Source organism: Myotis nattereri (genome assembly GCF_964212035.1).
Source record: "Myotis nattereri genome assembly, chromosome: 1".
Lineage (NCBI taxonomy): Eukaryota > Metazoa > Chordata > Mammalia > Chiroptera > Vespertilionidae > Myotis > Myotis nattereri.
Genome location: NC_138075.1, coordinates 89,749,683 through 89,766,701, shown reverse-complemented (window position 1 = coordinate 89,766,701; position 17,019 = coordinate 89,749,683).

Here is a 17,019-nt window from a genome sequence, read left to right as displayed (position 1 = left end):
TTACTAAGCTGTTGCATCTGTCTTCCCTGGGTAGAATCCCTTAAAGGAAGTTCCAAAATGAAAGAGACCACAGAAAAGCAGTATGTAAAAAGTCAAGGAGGGGAAGGAAAAGAAATATGTGAACAAATAACAGTTTTTAAGAGTATACCCACTGCCCATAAATATTTATATTTCAACTGAGAAAGTTTGTATAGATACATTTTGTGTGTGTATGTATGTGTGTGTGTATATGTGTGTGTGTGTATATATATATATATATATATATATATACACACACACACACACACACACACACACAACTATGAATATATTTCGGACAATTATGTGTGAAGTCCTCATCATGACCATTTTCACTGAACAACTCTACTGTGAGTAGAGGATTTTCTGAAACTGAAATTGCTATTTACCCGATGTGGTGCATGAAGCAATTCAAGGCTTTCATTCCACTTCACTGGAAATGAAGATTCACTATATTAACGTTTTCTAGACACTTATGTGGTGTGAAATTATGCCCCTCAAATACAAATTTTTACAGCCTTCTCTCTCTTTCCTTCTCTATTTTCAAGTCTCATTTCAAATACTCCACAAAATATTTGGCCTCACTTGGCATAAAAGCAGCAAACCTCTGTTCCTTCTTTTCCCCACCTCTACACGGCGACAATAACACTTGCTTCGCTCATAAAGATATTGTGAGGCATAATATTTTGTAAAGCACTTTTAAAACCTTAGAGCTGAGGGTTAATGGAAATAACTGTATTGCCATCTATTCTTCCAGTTCCTCTCAAGTTGGCCTTTTCCTTTTTTGTTTGCTTGTTGTTTGAGTGTTAAGAAGAAATATTGTTTTGTTATTGAATGTTCAAGCTTAGCTTTATTTCCTTCAACTTCTTTCCACTCCTCTCTGGTTTCATTACCATAGACTCGAAGATTGCTTCCAAGAACCCACATGGGCTAACTCAAATGATGTGTTTTAGAGCAGAAGCATCAGATATGGTCAAATATCACAACCAGGACCCTCCCAAATACAATTCATAACTTAAGGCTTCATAATGGCGTTACTGGATGGACACCGTGGCCACTACATGATCTTATACCTATAACCTCTGTTGACCAGTCCTACATGTGTACTAATTAAATATATTCTCTCTCTTATTACATTATGAACACCCTTGAGGGAAGTAACTGGGTCTGTCTCCAAAGTACCTAGCACAGTTTTCTACTCCTAGTAATTACTTACAAGTGACTGAAAGTAATTAAAACTAAACTTAATGCTTCTTAAGCTATCTACACTGAGGACGTTTTTGGAGCCAAATTGGACTGAGCCTAGCAATGCTTCTACTCATTACTTCCAAACTCAGAGCGATCCAGGTGTTGAGAACTGCTCGACAAAGCTCTAGGAATTGACCTGAATGTTTTTTATGTGTCTGCAAGCCACATGCTGACTGGACTCTTGTCTTTGGAGCTGCGAGTAAGAGGACTCCGTTGTAAGGTTCAAAGATATGAGCCCCTTTTCTATCTACTACAAAACCATTTCTTCAGAAAGGTACTTGTAGAATGAATCAAAATACATGATGAAAGAGCAAGTGAAGAGAGGAGTACATAAAGTACACAATGAAAGGATGATGTTGAGTGATTAGTTAGCTAGAGAGGCCTTGAAGTTGGACAGAACCAAGTTTATGCTCTGGCTGTGCAACTTCCTAGCTGTGTTACATTAAACAACTTCTCTGATGCTCTGTGTTCTCATCCTCAAAATAATACTTTTCTTGGAGAGCTGTGATGATAGTTTTACTGTAAATAATACTAACATAATCCAGAAGTTCAGTAAATGGCATTGTTATTATTATGGAAAAAAACAAACCATGGAAAACCATAAAAATGAACAATTGAAGAGTCACCTTAACCAAAGCAACAGTGAACACTGACAAATAGCCATAGGATAAGCCTAGTAGACTTAACAGCAGGAAATTTTTATCAGTGACTAGGAAAGAACGCACAGCTTTCTCTCTGTCCTATCTCACTCTTAGTTGGGTTCAGAGAATGAAGCCTTTGGTAGAAGAATTACAAAATCAAGAATATAAAACCACTGAGTTTGAATAAAATGATTTTCAATTTTCTCATAGGGGCCCACCGTGAAAAGAATGAACTCTAGATTTTACAAGACCTTCGATTATCTAGCCAGTTTTAATTAAACAGGAGAAGAAAGGAGTGCAATGAGGCAAACATATCCTATCTAATAAAAGAGAAACATGGTAATTGGGGTACGACCGTTACCCTTCCCATTGGCTAATCAGGGTGATATGCAAATTAACTGCCAGCCAAGATGGCGGCCGGCAGCCAGGCAGCTTGAAACTAACATGAGGCTTGCTTGCTTCAGTGACGGAGGACTTCAATGTTCCCCGCCTGCCTTGCCGGCCTCTGAGCTTGCAGTTTAAAAAACATTGTAACAAATATAGAAGCTAAACAAAACCCCAGAAACCAGCTTTCAGAGACCTGGGATCTCAGAGCTGGAGTTGATACAGAGTTTCGATTACAGAACCGAAACAAACCAGATACCTGTTTTCAGCAGCTGAGGCCTCAGAGCTGGAGCAAAGCCTCAGAGCTAAAGCTGGCCCAGAATAAAAAAAAAGAAAAAGAAAAAAAGGAGCAGTTGGGAGCTTCAGTCCCAGCCTGAAAACAGCCCTGAGCCCCTCACCCAGACTGGCCAGGCACCCCAGTGGGGACCCCCACCCTGAAGGGTGTGTGACCAGCTGCAAACAGCCATCATCCCCTCACCCAGGCTGGCCAGGCACCCCAATGGGGACCCCCACCCTGATCCAGGACACCCTTCAGGGCAAACAAGCCGGCCCCCACCCGTGCACCAGGCCTCTATGCTATATAGTAAAAGGGTATTATGCCTCCCAGCACTGGGATCAGCGGAGCCAAGAGGTCTCCCAGCACCGGGATCAGTGTGACAGGGGGCAGCACCCAAACCCCCTGATCGGCCCTGCTCTGTGTGTGACAGGGGGCAGCGCCCCAACCCCAATTGACCCTGCTCTGTGCGTGACAGGGGGTGGCGCCGCAACCTCCCCATCGACCCTGCCTTGAGTGTGACATGGGGTGGTGCCCCAACCCCCCAATCGGCCCTACCCTGAGCATGACTGAGGGTGGCATCGCAACCTCCCAATCCGCCCTGCTCTGTGCATGACAGGGGGCGGCGCCCCAACTCCCCAATCGGCCCTGCTCTGAGCCCGACCAGGGGCTGCACCTAGGGATTGGGCCTGCCCTCTGCCACCCAGGAGCAGGCCTAAGCCAGCAGGTCGTTATCTCCCGAGGGGTCCCAGACTGCGAAAGGGCACAGGCCGGGCTGAGGGACCCCCCTCTCCCCCCCTTGTGCACAAATTTTTGTGCACCAGGCCTCTAGTGATCTAATACAATGTCCATGTCTTATTCCTACAGGTTCTTATGTTTTCTTCCAGAATCTTGGGAGAAGTGGCATGTCCCAGACACAGAGACCTGCCTCCTCCATCCTCAGGTATTCCTCCAGTTTATTTTTAAGAAAGTAAATTGGAGGAATACTGAAGAATACATTTTAGATGCAAACAGTTTTTCAGACACCTCAGAAGCATATGGTCACAAATACCTGGAAAATACAATCATAAATCACAATAGATGTAGATCCTTATAGCTGCCTTTTCCTCTAAACTGTCTGAAGAACAAAGTCACAGAAGAATTAAAGATACAGACAAATAGATCGTTGGATGGATAGGTAGTAATAGTCTGACAGATGAGAACTGTTATTAGTGAAAATCCCATCATAAGAGGGCTTCCCAGGGTGAAGAATATCAAACTTAATGCTTCAAAGGAGATTAAAAACGTATTTGAAGTGACAGTTCCTGATCAATCAGTCAAATAAATAGGTGAAGACTTGCCAGTGTGGAGAAACATAAAGTCTTTTAGTTTGTCTGAACCTACTTGAGCTAATACAAATATTTATTCCATTTCCAAACAGAAGCTTAGATCACATAACCCACTGTAATAAGAGATTGGACAAGTAAATGGGGCAACATAGTTCAGAACAGCAATGCCATTTTTTAATTATATATATATACTAGAGGCCTGGTGCATGAAAATTCGTGCACTGGGGTGGGAAATTCATGCACTGGGGAGGCTTGGCTTCTCCGCTCAGGCCACAGCAGCGAGGCTTGGCTTCTCGGCTCCGGCTGCAGTGGAGAAGCCAAGCCTCTTCAGTCTTCAGTCGTCTTCAGTCTTCAGTCGTCTGCAGTCTTCGCTCCGTGCCTGCATATGCAAATTAATCGTCATCTTTGTTGGGTTAATTTGCATACTCATCCTGATTGGCTGGTGGGTGTAGCGGAGTGACACCAATTTGCATGTTTCTCTTTTATTAGTGCAGATACGTTTAATAGCTGGCAACATGGACATTTTGAAGTAACTGTGACATGAACTAAGTGATTTTTGGGAAGTCCTGAGTCAGTAGCACTTCAAGAGGCTTTTCTTCTAGTTACATTCTTAGTATGTTGCTAACATTTAGGTGGAAAATAATTACTTAGGTGGTAGGTAGACTATAATTAATGATTATATTCTGAGCCAGCTTGTTTTTCTTTCCCTTTTTGTGAATGTGTGTAATGAGAGGAATTTGAGAAAGACTTCTAGCCAGTTGTAAAAATAATCAACTCATTTAGCCTAAAAATGTAGTGTGCAATTTGATATTTGAAAGGTACTTGGAGATACACTCAATTTTTTGTCTCTCCAAAAAGCAAAACAGTATTCATAGTCCAGCTGGCGTGGCTCAGTGATTGAGCATCAACCTATGAACTAGGAGGTCACAGTTTAATTCCCCGTCAGGGCACGTGCTCAGGTTGCAGGCTCAATCCCCAGTGTGGGGCGTGCAGGAGGAGCCAATCAATGATCTCTGTCATCATTGATGTTTCTATCTCTCTCTCACTCTCCCTTTCTCTCTGAAATCAATGAAAATATATTTTTAAAAAACAGTATTCATAGATTTTTCTGTAATGCTTAATCTGGAATAATAAAACGTTAATTCTCTAAATTACATCTCTTAGCAAGTGAACTAAGCCATTCAATGCAAACTTCCCTATTTTTTTTAGCTCTTCTCTGATTTTCTACAAAATTTACAAATCTGCACTTTGCCTTCTACTGACTGACTATATTCTGGACTATGTTGCTCTCTTGTTCATTAAGGCTATTGCTTTGATTTTTTCTTTGTCTGCTTGGTGGATAGAATATTATAAACTTGTGGTTGCCATGACCATCACTTTCACATGTTGATATCGTCTAAAACAGTTCAGTACTTACTACATATTCATTGGCTTGACTTGAATAATATTTATAAAAAGGACTTGAAAGATCCTATATCCATTTCTTCGTTTTCAGGATCACACATCAACTTAGAGAGATAAAATCAGTCCTTTGATGAAACTGCAGGACAAAGGAGTTTCCACCACCTCTAAAGACAGTCCTGCCTACCATCAAAAGTAATTACTGACAGGAAATTATGTCTGTGTAGGTATAGATAGGTAGGTGAATGGATGGATAGATGTGTAACCTGTGGGGAAGGCTCCATTTCCCCACCTGTTGTGGGGATGTGGGCTTCTTGCAATATCTCGAGAAAAGGAATTTTCTGAGACTTGCACAGGAGGATGAGATACTGTAGAAAGCTTTGTTTCTGTGGAATTACACCCCTGAGTTTCCAAGGTCTCATTTCCCTTTGTCTTGCTAAGGAAAAAGTGTAACTGTAACTTCAGCAGGGCTGGGATTAAAGCAGTTGCCCAGAGTTTCCATTCCACATGTGCACAGTCTAACCCAGCATCAGGCTGGCTTAGCTTGTGTTCCCAGTTGTAGTCCATCAGTCCATTGCATGTGGAGTCCGCAGGCCCACGTGACTATGGAGGGAACATGGGTAAATGCAAGGAAGCAGGAGCAGAACCAAAGGACCAAAGTGCCCAGAGAGAGCACCAGAGTGTGAGCTCCTTTGTTCGGTGGATTATGTATCCCCAAATTTTCACAGGCTTGCATTGGCCCTGCCCCCTCTAGCCAATGATCTCTGTTCCCAGGTTTGACAGGCATCTTTCCTATGTCATCCTGACTTTAATGCGCATGCACCCATCTCCCCTTTGTTGGATCCCTTCCTCCAGTGGTCTGTGGGGAATGGGCCAGTGGTTCCCTGGGGAGTGTAAAATTGCAGCTTCCTGGTGAAGCTGCCCAAATGGCCATGCTTATGATGTCTGGCTTTCCTTTTGCTCCTTTCCTATTATTAGTAACTAGCTAATTACAATGGTAGCAGATGAATAGATAGATAGATAGATAGATAGATAGATAGATAGATAGATAGAAAAATCACGTATCTTTGTTTATCCAAAAATCTGCAAATGGCCTATGCTACATTAATATTATGTAGGAAATGTATCTTACAAGGTTTCTTTCTACAGAATATCGGGGGGGTGGGGAGGTGAAAAATAGTCATGAATCTAGAAGGCAGGAACAACTATTAATAGCATTTTGGCCGAAACCGGTTTGGCTCAGTGGATGGAGCATCGGCCTGCGGACTGAAAGGTCCCGGGTTCGATTCCGGTCAAGGGCATGTACCTGGGTTGTGGGCACATCCCCGGTGGGAGATGTGCAGGAGGCGGCTGATGGATGTTTCTCTCTCATTGATGTTTCTAACTCTCTATCTCTCTCCCTTCCTCTCTGTAAAAAATCAATAACATATATTTAAAAAAAGAAAAAAAGAATAGCATTTTGATTCTTGGCATGAGATTTTAAAGCCCAACATACAAAGTTAATTCTTCTTTTAATACAACGTTTTTAGTATAGCAACACCTTTCCACTCAAGAACTGTGTACATTATAGTAAATCTTAAATGTTCTCATCACAAAAAAAGGTAACTATGTGAGGTGATGGATGTGTTAATTGACTTTATTGTGGTAAATATTTCATTATTTATATGTATATCAAATAATCACATTATACACCTTAAACTTACAAAATATCATATGTCTACTATAGTCCCATAAAACTGAGAAACAAGTCCTGGCTGGTTTGGCTCAGTGGATAGAGCGTCGGCCTGCGGACCGAAAGGTCCCGGGTTCGATTCCGGTCAAGGGCATGTACCTGGGTTGCGGGCACATCCCCGGTGGGGGGTGTGCAGGAGGCGGCTGATCGATGTTTCTCGCTCATCGATGTTTCTAACTCTCTATCCCTCTCCCTTCCTCTCTGTAAAAAATCCATAAAATATATTTTTGAAAAAACAAAACTGCGAAACAAGAACTGTGTGCCTCAGTGGGTTCAAAGAGACTTCAAGTCACTCACACCACGAGGCTACCCAGTGACTATAAATTACTAAACTTCTAGCAATCTGTCTATTTCCCTGACATTTCATTAAACTTTTATCATATATTAATTATTGTTTTAAGCAAAGGCCCCAAATTTCGCTGAGTTCACCAGCTCTAGCTGCCTACAAATATGTTTTGCTATAAATTACTGGCACTGTTTCTGTTGATATTCAGCATAATCAAACATTTGTAAGCATGCTGTCTTTTCAATCTGTTCAGCTGATGCACTTTACCTGATCTTTCATTAAAGTAATCAAAACACTTGCTGTGTCGCATCTAATGAATGTTGCATGTATGATTAAGTGCTTTCATTCATATTGCAAGTTTGATTTAATGTAATCTGCCTTTCAGACAGCCATTAGCCCAGCTCCTACGTGAATTCGATTAATTGCCTGAATTCTTCCAGATGTCCATTAAGCATTACAGGAATTTCTATGTAGAAACAGCAGGGACTGTCTAGCACCGAACCAAACAATGAAATGTTATATTGCTGCCATGACTTACAAAAAGCTGGATTCATTTTCATTAATAAAACATCTGTACTTCTGCACAGCTATGCATTGAGATGCATTTATTTTATATGTTTATTTCTCTTATGACTGTAAATAGAAAGTTAAATAGAAGCACATTTACTGATATCAGGTAGGCCCAGGTTTTAGCAGATGCTGCTTAACAAAACAGCTCAATTTTTAAAGTTTACAGAAGGTCCTAAATAGAAAAAAATTATAGACACCTGTTTGAAAAAGAATAAGAGGATGCCTGAGACCATAGCAATATAAATAAAAGTATTAAAATGGATGTTTGAGACTTATTTTCAAATTGGTTTTAGCCCAGCCAGTATGGCTCAGTGATTGAATGTCAACCCATGAACCAGGTCACAGTTCGATTCCCGGTCAGGGCACATGCCCAGGTTACAGGCTCGATTCCCAGTAGGGGGTGTGCAAGAGGCAGCTGGTCAATGATTCTCTTATCATTGATGTTTCTATCTCTCTCTCCCATTCTCTGAAATCAGTTAAATATATATATATGTATATATATATATATACATATATATATATATATATATATATATATATATATATATATACATATATATATTATTTTTTTTTAAAAGAATGAGGAGCAAAATTGGTTTGATTGTCCCACATACTCCCTAACCATTGGATCTTTAGGAGAAAATGGCAAATGAAGGGTGCTATTGGGGATATCTCTGGGATGACCTGACTGTTGTTTTGAATAGCTTTTCTTTTTTAAAGATTTTTTAATTGATTTTTAGAGAGAGAGGAAGGGAGAGAGAACGAGAGAAACATCAATGTGAGAGCGACACATCGATAGTCTGCCTCCTGCATGCCCCCTACCAGGGATTGAGCCCCCAGCCTGAGCATGTGCCCTGACCTGGAATTGAACCGGCAATCCCTTGGTGCCTGGAACGAGGGCCAACCAACTGAGCCACACTGGCCAGGGCATTGAATAGCTTCCTTTTGGTTTTACTTTTGTATTGTTGGTACTTAAAGAGCCGGGAAAGATGTAGCCTTGTGCAACTCAGTGCATTCTACCACTTAATAAATGCTACTTACCTACCATTTGTCAAGGAATTGGAATGCTATTTATTGTCACACACACACACACACACACACACACACACACACAAATCAACCTTCAATATATGTATATTTTGCACAGCAAAGAAAACCATTAACAAAATGAAAAGACTACCTACTAAATTCAAGAAGATATTCATAATGATATATCTGATCAGTGGTTAATATCCAAAATATATAAGGATATATAGCTTAACACCAATTAAAACAATCCAATTAAAAATTGTGCAGAGGGCCCAGGCAGGTTGCTTAGTTGGTTGGAGCATCATCCCACACACCAAAAAGGTTGCAGGCTCTATTCCCAGTCAGGGTACATACCTAGGTTGTGGGCTCGATCCTCGATTGGGGCAAGTATGGGAGGCAACCAATCAATGTTTCTCTCTTTCTCTCTCTGTGGGTGTCTCTCTATCTCAAAAAATCAATAAAACATATCCTTGGGTGAGGATTTAAAAAAAAAAAAAACAACCAGTGGGCAGAGGATCTGGGTAGATATGGCTCCCAAGAGGACATGTAAGTAGATGGCCAACAGACATATGAAAAGGTGCTCAGCATCACTAATCATCAGGGAAATACATCAGGAAGAATCTGAAAATCTGAATAGACAGATTACAACTAAGCAAATTGAAGCAGTAATCAAAAAACTCCCAACAAACAGAAGTCCTGGACTGGACAGCTTCACAGGTAAGTTTTACCAAACAGTCAAAAAAGAACTAACACCTATCCTTCTCAAACTATTCAAATAAATTCAAGAGGAGGAAAGACTCCTAAGAACATTTTATGAGGCCAGCGTTATCCTAATTCCAAAACCAGATAAAGACACTGAAAAGAAAGAAAATTATATGCCAATATCCCTAATTAACATAGATGCTAAGTTCCTCAACAAAATATTAGCACATCCAATCAGCAATATATTAAAAAGGTCATACATCATGACCAAATGGGATTTATTTCAGGGATGCAAGGTGGTACAGTATCAGCAAATCAACAGTTGTGAACACCACATAAAAAAATAAAGGATAAAGCCCTGCTGGCATGGCCCAGTGGTTGAGCATCAAACTATGAACCAGGAGGTCATGGTTCAATTCCCAGTCAAGAAGGCATATGCCAGGGTTTTTGGCTCGAGTTCCAGTGTGTGTGTGTGGTGGTGGGGGGGGGGGGGTAGAGAGGGCATGTAGGAGGCAGCCAATCAATTATTCTCTCTCATTATTGATGTTTCTATCTCTCTCTCATTCTCCCTTCCCCTCCGAAATCAATAAAAATATATATTTTTTAAAAGAGGTGGTTTGTCAAAAAAAAAAAGAAAGGAAAAATTAAAAAACCAATTCTATTTATAATTGAATGATTAAAAAATTACATACCTGAGAATAAATTTAACCAAGGATGTAAAAGACCTGTACTTGGAAATTTTAAGGCACTGAAGAAATAAATTGAAGAAAATACAAATAAATGGAAGCATATACCATGTTCATGGATAAGAATTAACATCATTAAAATGACCATACTACCAAAAGCAATCTATAGATTCAACCCAATTCCTATCAAGATACCAATAGTATATTTCACAGAACTAAAACAAATATTCCAAAAATTTACATGGAACCACAAAAGACCCCAAATAGCGACAACAATCTTGATAAAGAATAACAAAGTTGAGCCCTAACTGGTTTGGCTCAGTGAATGGAGTGTCGGCCTGCGGATTGGAGGGTCCAGGGTTTGGTTCTGGTCAGGGGCATGTACCTTGGTTGTGGGCACATCCCCAGTGGGGGGTATGCAGGAGGCAGCTGATCGATGTTTCTTTCTCATTGATGTTTCTGGCTCTCTATCCCTCTCCCTTCCTCTCTGTAAAAAATCAATTATATATATATATATATATATATATATATATATATATATATATATATATATGTATGTATAACAAAGTTGAAGGAATCACACCACCTGATATCAAACTATACTACAAGGTCACAGTAATCAAAACAGCATGGTACTGGCATAAAAACAGGCATATAGATCAATTAATATTGACCATATGGAGGCAAGAGCATACAATGGGGTAAAGACAGTATAATCAATAAATGGTATTGGTAACATTGGTCATATAGATGCCAAAAGAAAAAGAAAAAGAAACTACACCACCTTCTTATATCATATATAAGAATAAACTGAAAATAGATTAAAGACTTAAATGTCAAACTGAAACCATAAAAATCCTAAAAGAAAATACAAGCAGTAATAGCTCAGACATTTTTTCTGATATATCTCTCTGGCAAGGGAAACACAAGAAAAAAATAAACAAATAGGATTACATCAAACTAAAAACTTTTTGCATAGCAAAGGAAAACCATCAACAAAATGAAAAGACAAACCACTGAATAGGAAAACATACTCACCAATGATATAATCTGATATGGGGTTAATATCCAAAATTTATAAAGAACTTATACAACTTGACCAGCTAGTGTGGCTCAATGGTTGAGCATCGACCTATGAACCAGGAGGTCACAGTTTGATTCCCTGGCTCTATCCCCAGTAGGGGGCATGCAGGAGGCAGCTAATCAATGATTCTCATCATTGATGTTTTTATCCCTCTCTCTCTGAAAAAAAAAAATTTTTAAAAAGAACCTCTACAACTCAACACCAGAAAAAAACAAACAATCCAATTAAAAAATGGGCAAAGGACTGAATAGACTCTTCTCCAAAGAGGACATACAGATGACCTATGGACATATGAAAATATGCTCAACATCATTAATCATCAGAGAAATGCAAATTAAAAGCACAGTGAGATATCATCTCACACCTGTCAGAATGGCTATCAACAACAAATCAACAAACGACAAGTGCTGGCGAGAATGTGGAGAAAAGGGAACCCTCGTGCACTGCTGGTGGGAATGCAGACTGGTGCAGCCACTGTGGAGAACAGTATGGAGTTTCCTCAAAAAGTTAAAAATGAAACTGCCTTTTGACCCAGTGATCCCACTTCTGGGAATATAGTTGAAGAAACCTGAAACATTGATTCTAAAAAATATATGCATCCCTATGTTTATTGCAGCATTATTTACAATGGCCAAGATTTGGAAGCAGCCCAAGTGTCCATCAATAAATGAGCGGATTAAAAAGCTGTGGTACATCTATACAATGGGATATTACTCAGCTGTAAAAACGGAGGAAATCTTACCTTTTGTGATGGATCTGGAGAGTATTATACTAAGTGAAATAAGCCAGTCAGAGAAAAGAAAATACCATATGATTTCACTTATATGTGGAATCTAATTAACAAAATAAACAAAATAGAAACAGGCTTATAGACACAGAGAAGAGACTGATAGCTGTTAGAAGGGTGAGGTTTGGGGGAACCTGGTGAAAAGGGTGAAGGGATTAAGGAAAAAACAAAACAAAACTAACACTCATAGACACAGACAACAATATGGTGATTACCAGAGGGAAAGGCGTGTAGGAGGAAGTAGGAGAAGCTAAAGGGGGGATAAATGGTGATAGAGTTTTGACGTTGGATGGTGAACATACAGTACACATACAGATGATGGATTATAGAATTGTACACCTGAAACCTATATAATTTTATTAACCAGTGTCATCCCAATAAATTCAATAAAAATTCAATATAAATGGAGCTGACCAAATATTGTTTCTTTCAGTATTTGTGATGGACAGCTAAATCTAAGAACTTTTCATTGGTGCATAAGTGAATGTCACCAATATTCCCTGTACCCTGTTCACAACAAATGTGAGGAGGAAGTTCCTTAGCCTCTGAGCTGAAGAAATAATAATAAATACTATGAATTTCCAACTAATTAAAAATGAAATGCGGCCAGCTAAGCTTCAGCCATTTTTAATTTACAATATTGCTTTTCTTCAGAAGCAAATGTGGACAAGTCACAACTTCTTTTGATGCCTGAGGGATTGAAGAAATTAAATCAGCAGGATTGGCTATTGATGTTTTCTAGCAAATGTTTTGAAATCTCTGCCTTTCATCCATCTTGCAAGAAAACAGGATTGCTTTGTGAGCTTTCAAAGATAATTCCTTTAATAAATCCTTATTTGTATGTTGAAGACTTCCAATGGTTAGGTTTCTGTAACAATCTCTATATCAGGGGTAAATGTTGCCTGCAGGCAGACTCCCGATTTTTGTCCAAGTGTCATCACTCTTAGTCTGAAACTGGGGCTAACCAACACTACAACAGATTAAAGCCACCTTCTGTTCAGCCTCTTTTCACAAGATTTCTTTGTTACATTGTTTGCAAGGCAAATTTCATGACAGGCTGTTTGCTTTCCTGGTGATCAGCACTTAATGAGATAAAGCACAAACATAAGCAGTGGCTGTCCCAGTTCTGTGCTTTGAGACCTGCTCCTCTAACCAGTGTGAAACAAAGAGAGAGAGCAACTTGAGTTCCTAAAAATATACTATTTGTCATATAGCAAACCAATCAGAGCTCCATCAGATAAAAATATAAGTTGAGTGCAGTAAGTTAAAATGTAAATACCATGTGCCCATGCATGACAGGTGGGTTTGAGGGTGTAGGGAAGTTGACCCTGATGTGAAGATTCAATGTAGAGCATCTATTTTCTCCACTAATTTTCACCACAATGAAAATACCAATAGTGTATTTCACAGAACTGAAAGGCTATTTATTGGAATGCTATTTATTGTCACACACACACACACACACACATTCTCTGAAATCAGTTAAATATATATATATATATATATATATATATATATATATATATATATATATATATTAGGTCGTAGATATGAGAAGATAGCAACAAAATTGTCAGACGGCCCTCTGGGGAACAGCATCATTTCAGAGGGTTTCTTTTTTTAAAGGAAGCATTTGTGACATTGGTTTAAAGGGTTGTTCTGAGGCATTCTCTTTTAAACTCCTGCTTAAGGGAATAACTAATAATGTGTGTTGGCTGCTAACAAAGTCTGAAGTTCTCTCTCTCTCTCTCTCACTCTCTTTCTCTTTTGTCTAGCCATTAGAGAAAAAGAATGATAAACAGACTGGCTCTTGTAGAAGAAAGAGAGAAGCTGAATAGTGATCAATAAATGCTCCCCAGCTTTCCCCTGGAGAATAAACTAAAGGGAGAGGGTCTATAGCTTTTGACTGTGGAAAGGGAGTTGGCCAGTATTAGGAAGGTTTAAGGAACAGGCTGAGAGTCTGCGGTCCAGTAGGGCCCAGCGTCTTTTTTCCATAAAATGTCTTTATCATTTTTTAATTAATGATTTATTTTGGACTGATATTTCCGGAAAGTTAAAAGTCCTAAGCAGAATAACCTTACATAAATAAACACTACTACTGGTCATGGAACTATACATTTAGTGGTACATTGTATTGTTTTGTTTTGTTTTTACCTTATTAATGTATAATAGTGCAAAATTAAACATTACTTTAAAGATTCTAGTTTTTAGAATAAGTAGTTATCTAATTATATATATGTATAGATAGAACCAGATATAGATACATATATGTAATCAGTACACTATTAGAAAAACTAATTCAGGTTTGTACATTACTGTTGTCAAAGTTAATAATTTATTAACTTTAAATAGCATGGTCTGTCTTTATTGAAGCAAAATACTTGAGAATAGCCCAGCCAGGCAGTTCAGTTGGTTGGAGTGTTGTCTCCTACACCAAAAAGGTTGCATGTTCGATTCACTTTGTTACTCACCCTCAAAGTTTCTAATTCACCAAGTCTGAGGAGGATTCTGAGCATCTCCATTTTTTTTTTAAAATTAAATCTTTATTGCTCAGATTATTACATTTGTTCCTCTTTTTTCCCCCCATAACTCCCCTCCTCCCAGTTCCCACCCAACCCTCCGCCCTCACTCCCCACCCATTGTCCTCATCCATAGGTGCACGATTTTTGTCCACTCTCTTCCCACATCCCCCTCACCCCTTCCCCCCCCCAAGAATAGTCAGTCCACTCCCTTTCTATGTCCCTGATTCTATTATAATCACCAGTTCATTCTGTTCATCAGATTATTTATTCACTTGATTTTTAGATTCACTTGTTGATAGATGCGTATTTGTTGTTCATAATTTGTATCTTTACCTTTTTCTTCCTCTTCCTCTTCTTAAAGGATACCTTTCAGCATTTCATATAATCCTGGTTTGGTGGTGATGAACTCCTTTAGCTTTTCCTTATCTGTGAAGCTCTTTATCTGGCCTTCAATTCTGAATGATAGCTTTGCTGGATAAAGTAATCTTGGTTGAAGGTTCTTGCTATTCATCACTTTGAATATTTCTTGCCACTCCCTTCTGGCCTGCATAGTTTCTGTTGAGAAATCAGCTGACAGTCGTATGGGTATTCCCTTGTAGGTAACTGACTTTATTTCTCTTGTTGCTTTTAAGATTCTCTCTTTGTCTTTTGCTCTTGGCATTTTAATTATGATGTGCCAGCAGATGAGTGGATTAGAAAACTGTGGTACATATACACAATGGAATACTATGCTGCGGTAAAAAAAAGGAACTCTTGCCTTTTGCAACAGCATGGATGGAACTGGAGAGCATTATGCTAAGTGAAATAAGCCAGTCAGAGAAAGATAAATACCACATGATCTCACTCATTTGTGGATTATAGAGAACAACATAGACTGATGAAAAGGGACAGACCCAAAGACTGAGAAACAGCGATCAGGCTATCAATCCCCAGAAGGAAAGTAGGGGAGGGCGGGGGTAAGGGGAAGAGATCAACCGAAGGACTTGTATACATGTATATAAGCCAAACCAATGGACATGGACAACGGGGGGATGGGAGCATGAGTTTGTGTGTGTGTGGGGGGGGGAGGTTGGGGGTTAATGGGGGGGATGAGGACACATTTGTAATACCTTAACTAATAAAAAAAAAATTATGATGTGCCTTGGTGTGGTCCTCTTTGGATTCCTTTTGTTTGGGGTTCTCCGTGCTTCCTGGACTTGTAAGTCTATTTCTTTCACCAGGTAGGGGAAGTTTTCTGTCATTATTTCTTCAAATAGGTTTTCAATATCTTGCCCTCTCTCTTCTTCTGGCACCCCTATAATTTGGATGTTGGTATGCTTGAAGCTGTCCCAGAGGCTCCTTACACTATCTTCATATTTTTGGATTCTTTTTTCATTTTGCTTTTCCGGTTGGGTGTTTTTTGCTTCTTCACATTTCAAATCTTTGACTTGATTCTTGCGATCCTCTGGTCTGCTGTTGGGAGTCTGTATAATATTTTTATTTCAGTCTGTGTATACTTAATTTCTAGTTGGTCCTTTATCACACCATCGAGGGTCTCACTAGATTTCTTGAGGATCTCACTACATTTATCGGTGGTTTCTAGAAAGTTCTTGAAAAACCTTAAAAGTGTGGTTTTGATCTCTATATCCAGTTGTTTGCTTTCCTCCATTTCTGTCATTTGTGTCCTGTTTTTTTTGTCTCGGCATTTTTTATGCTTCGCTGTGTCGATAGAGTGGCTTTTTGTGCTAAGTGTCCTCTACGGCCCGGTGGCTCAGCCTCCCCAATTACCTGAGGTAGACACTCTTGGTGCACCCCCTTGTGGGCTTTGTGCACAGTCTTGTTGTAGTTAAGCCTTGACTGTTGTAGGTAACACTGGGAGGATTTGACCTCCAGGCCAGTTGGCTGTGAGAATCAGCTCTGTCTACAGTGGGAGAACTTCTGTGCAGAAGACACCCTTCTGGGGCAAGACTTGCTTCAGTGGGGCTTTGGTGCTCACTGAGTCTGCCCCCTGAGTGTGTCCCTTATGGATCTGCTGAGTTATAATTGGGTGGTCCCACTCTGACCACTGAGTACACTGGCTCTTGGATCTAAGGAGATGCTAATCTAGCCTCTGCCTGAGGCTACCCTGCAGAAGCCAGCTGTAAAGCAATGCAAGTTGCCCTGGGGCCTTGGGCAGCTGAAGTTTGTTAAGTAATTTTCAGATTACAAAGGGCCGGGCCTTTCATATGCAAAAGCCTCCGTGCACAGCTTGGGCAGGTCGGAGCCCCAGGGGATCAACAGGGTGGTCGGAGCGAGCAGTATGGCTGCTCTCAGTCCTGTCCTCAGAGGCCCTGGCCATCGCTGCATGT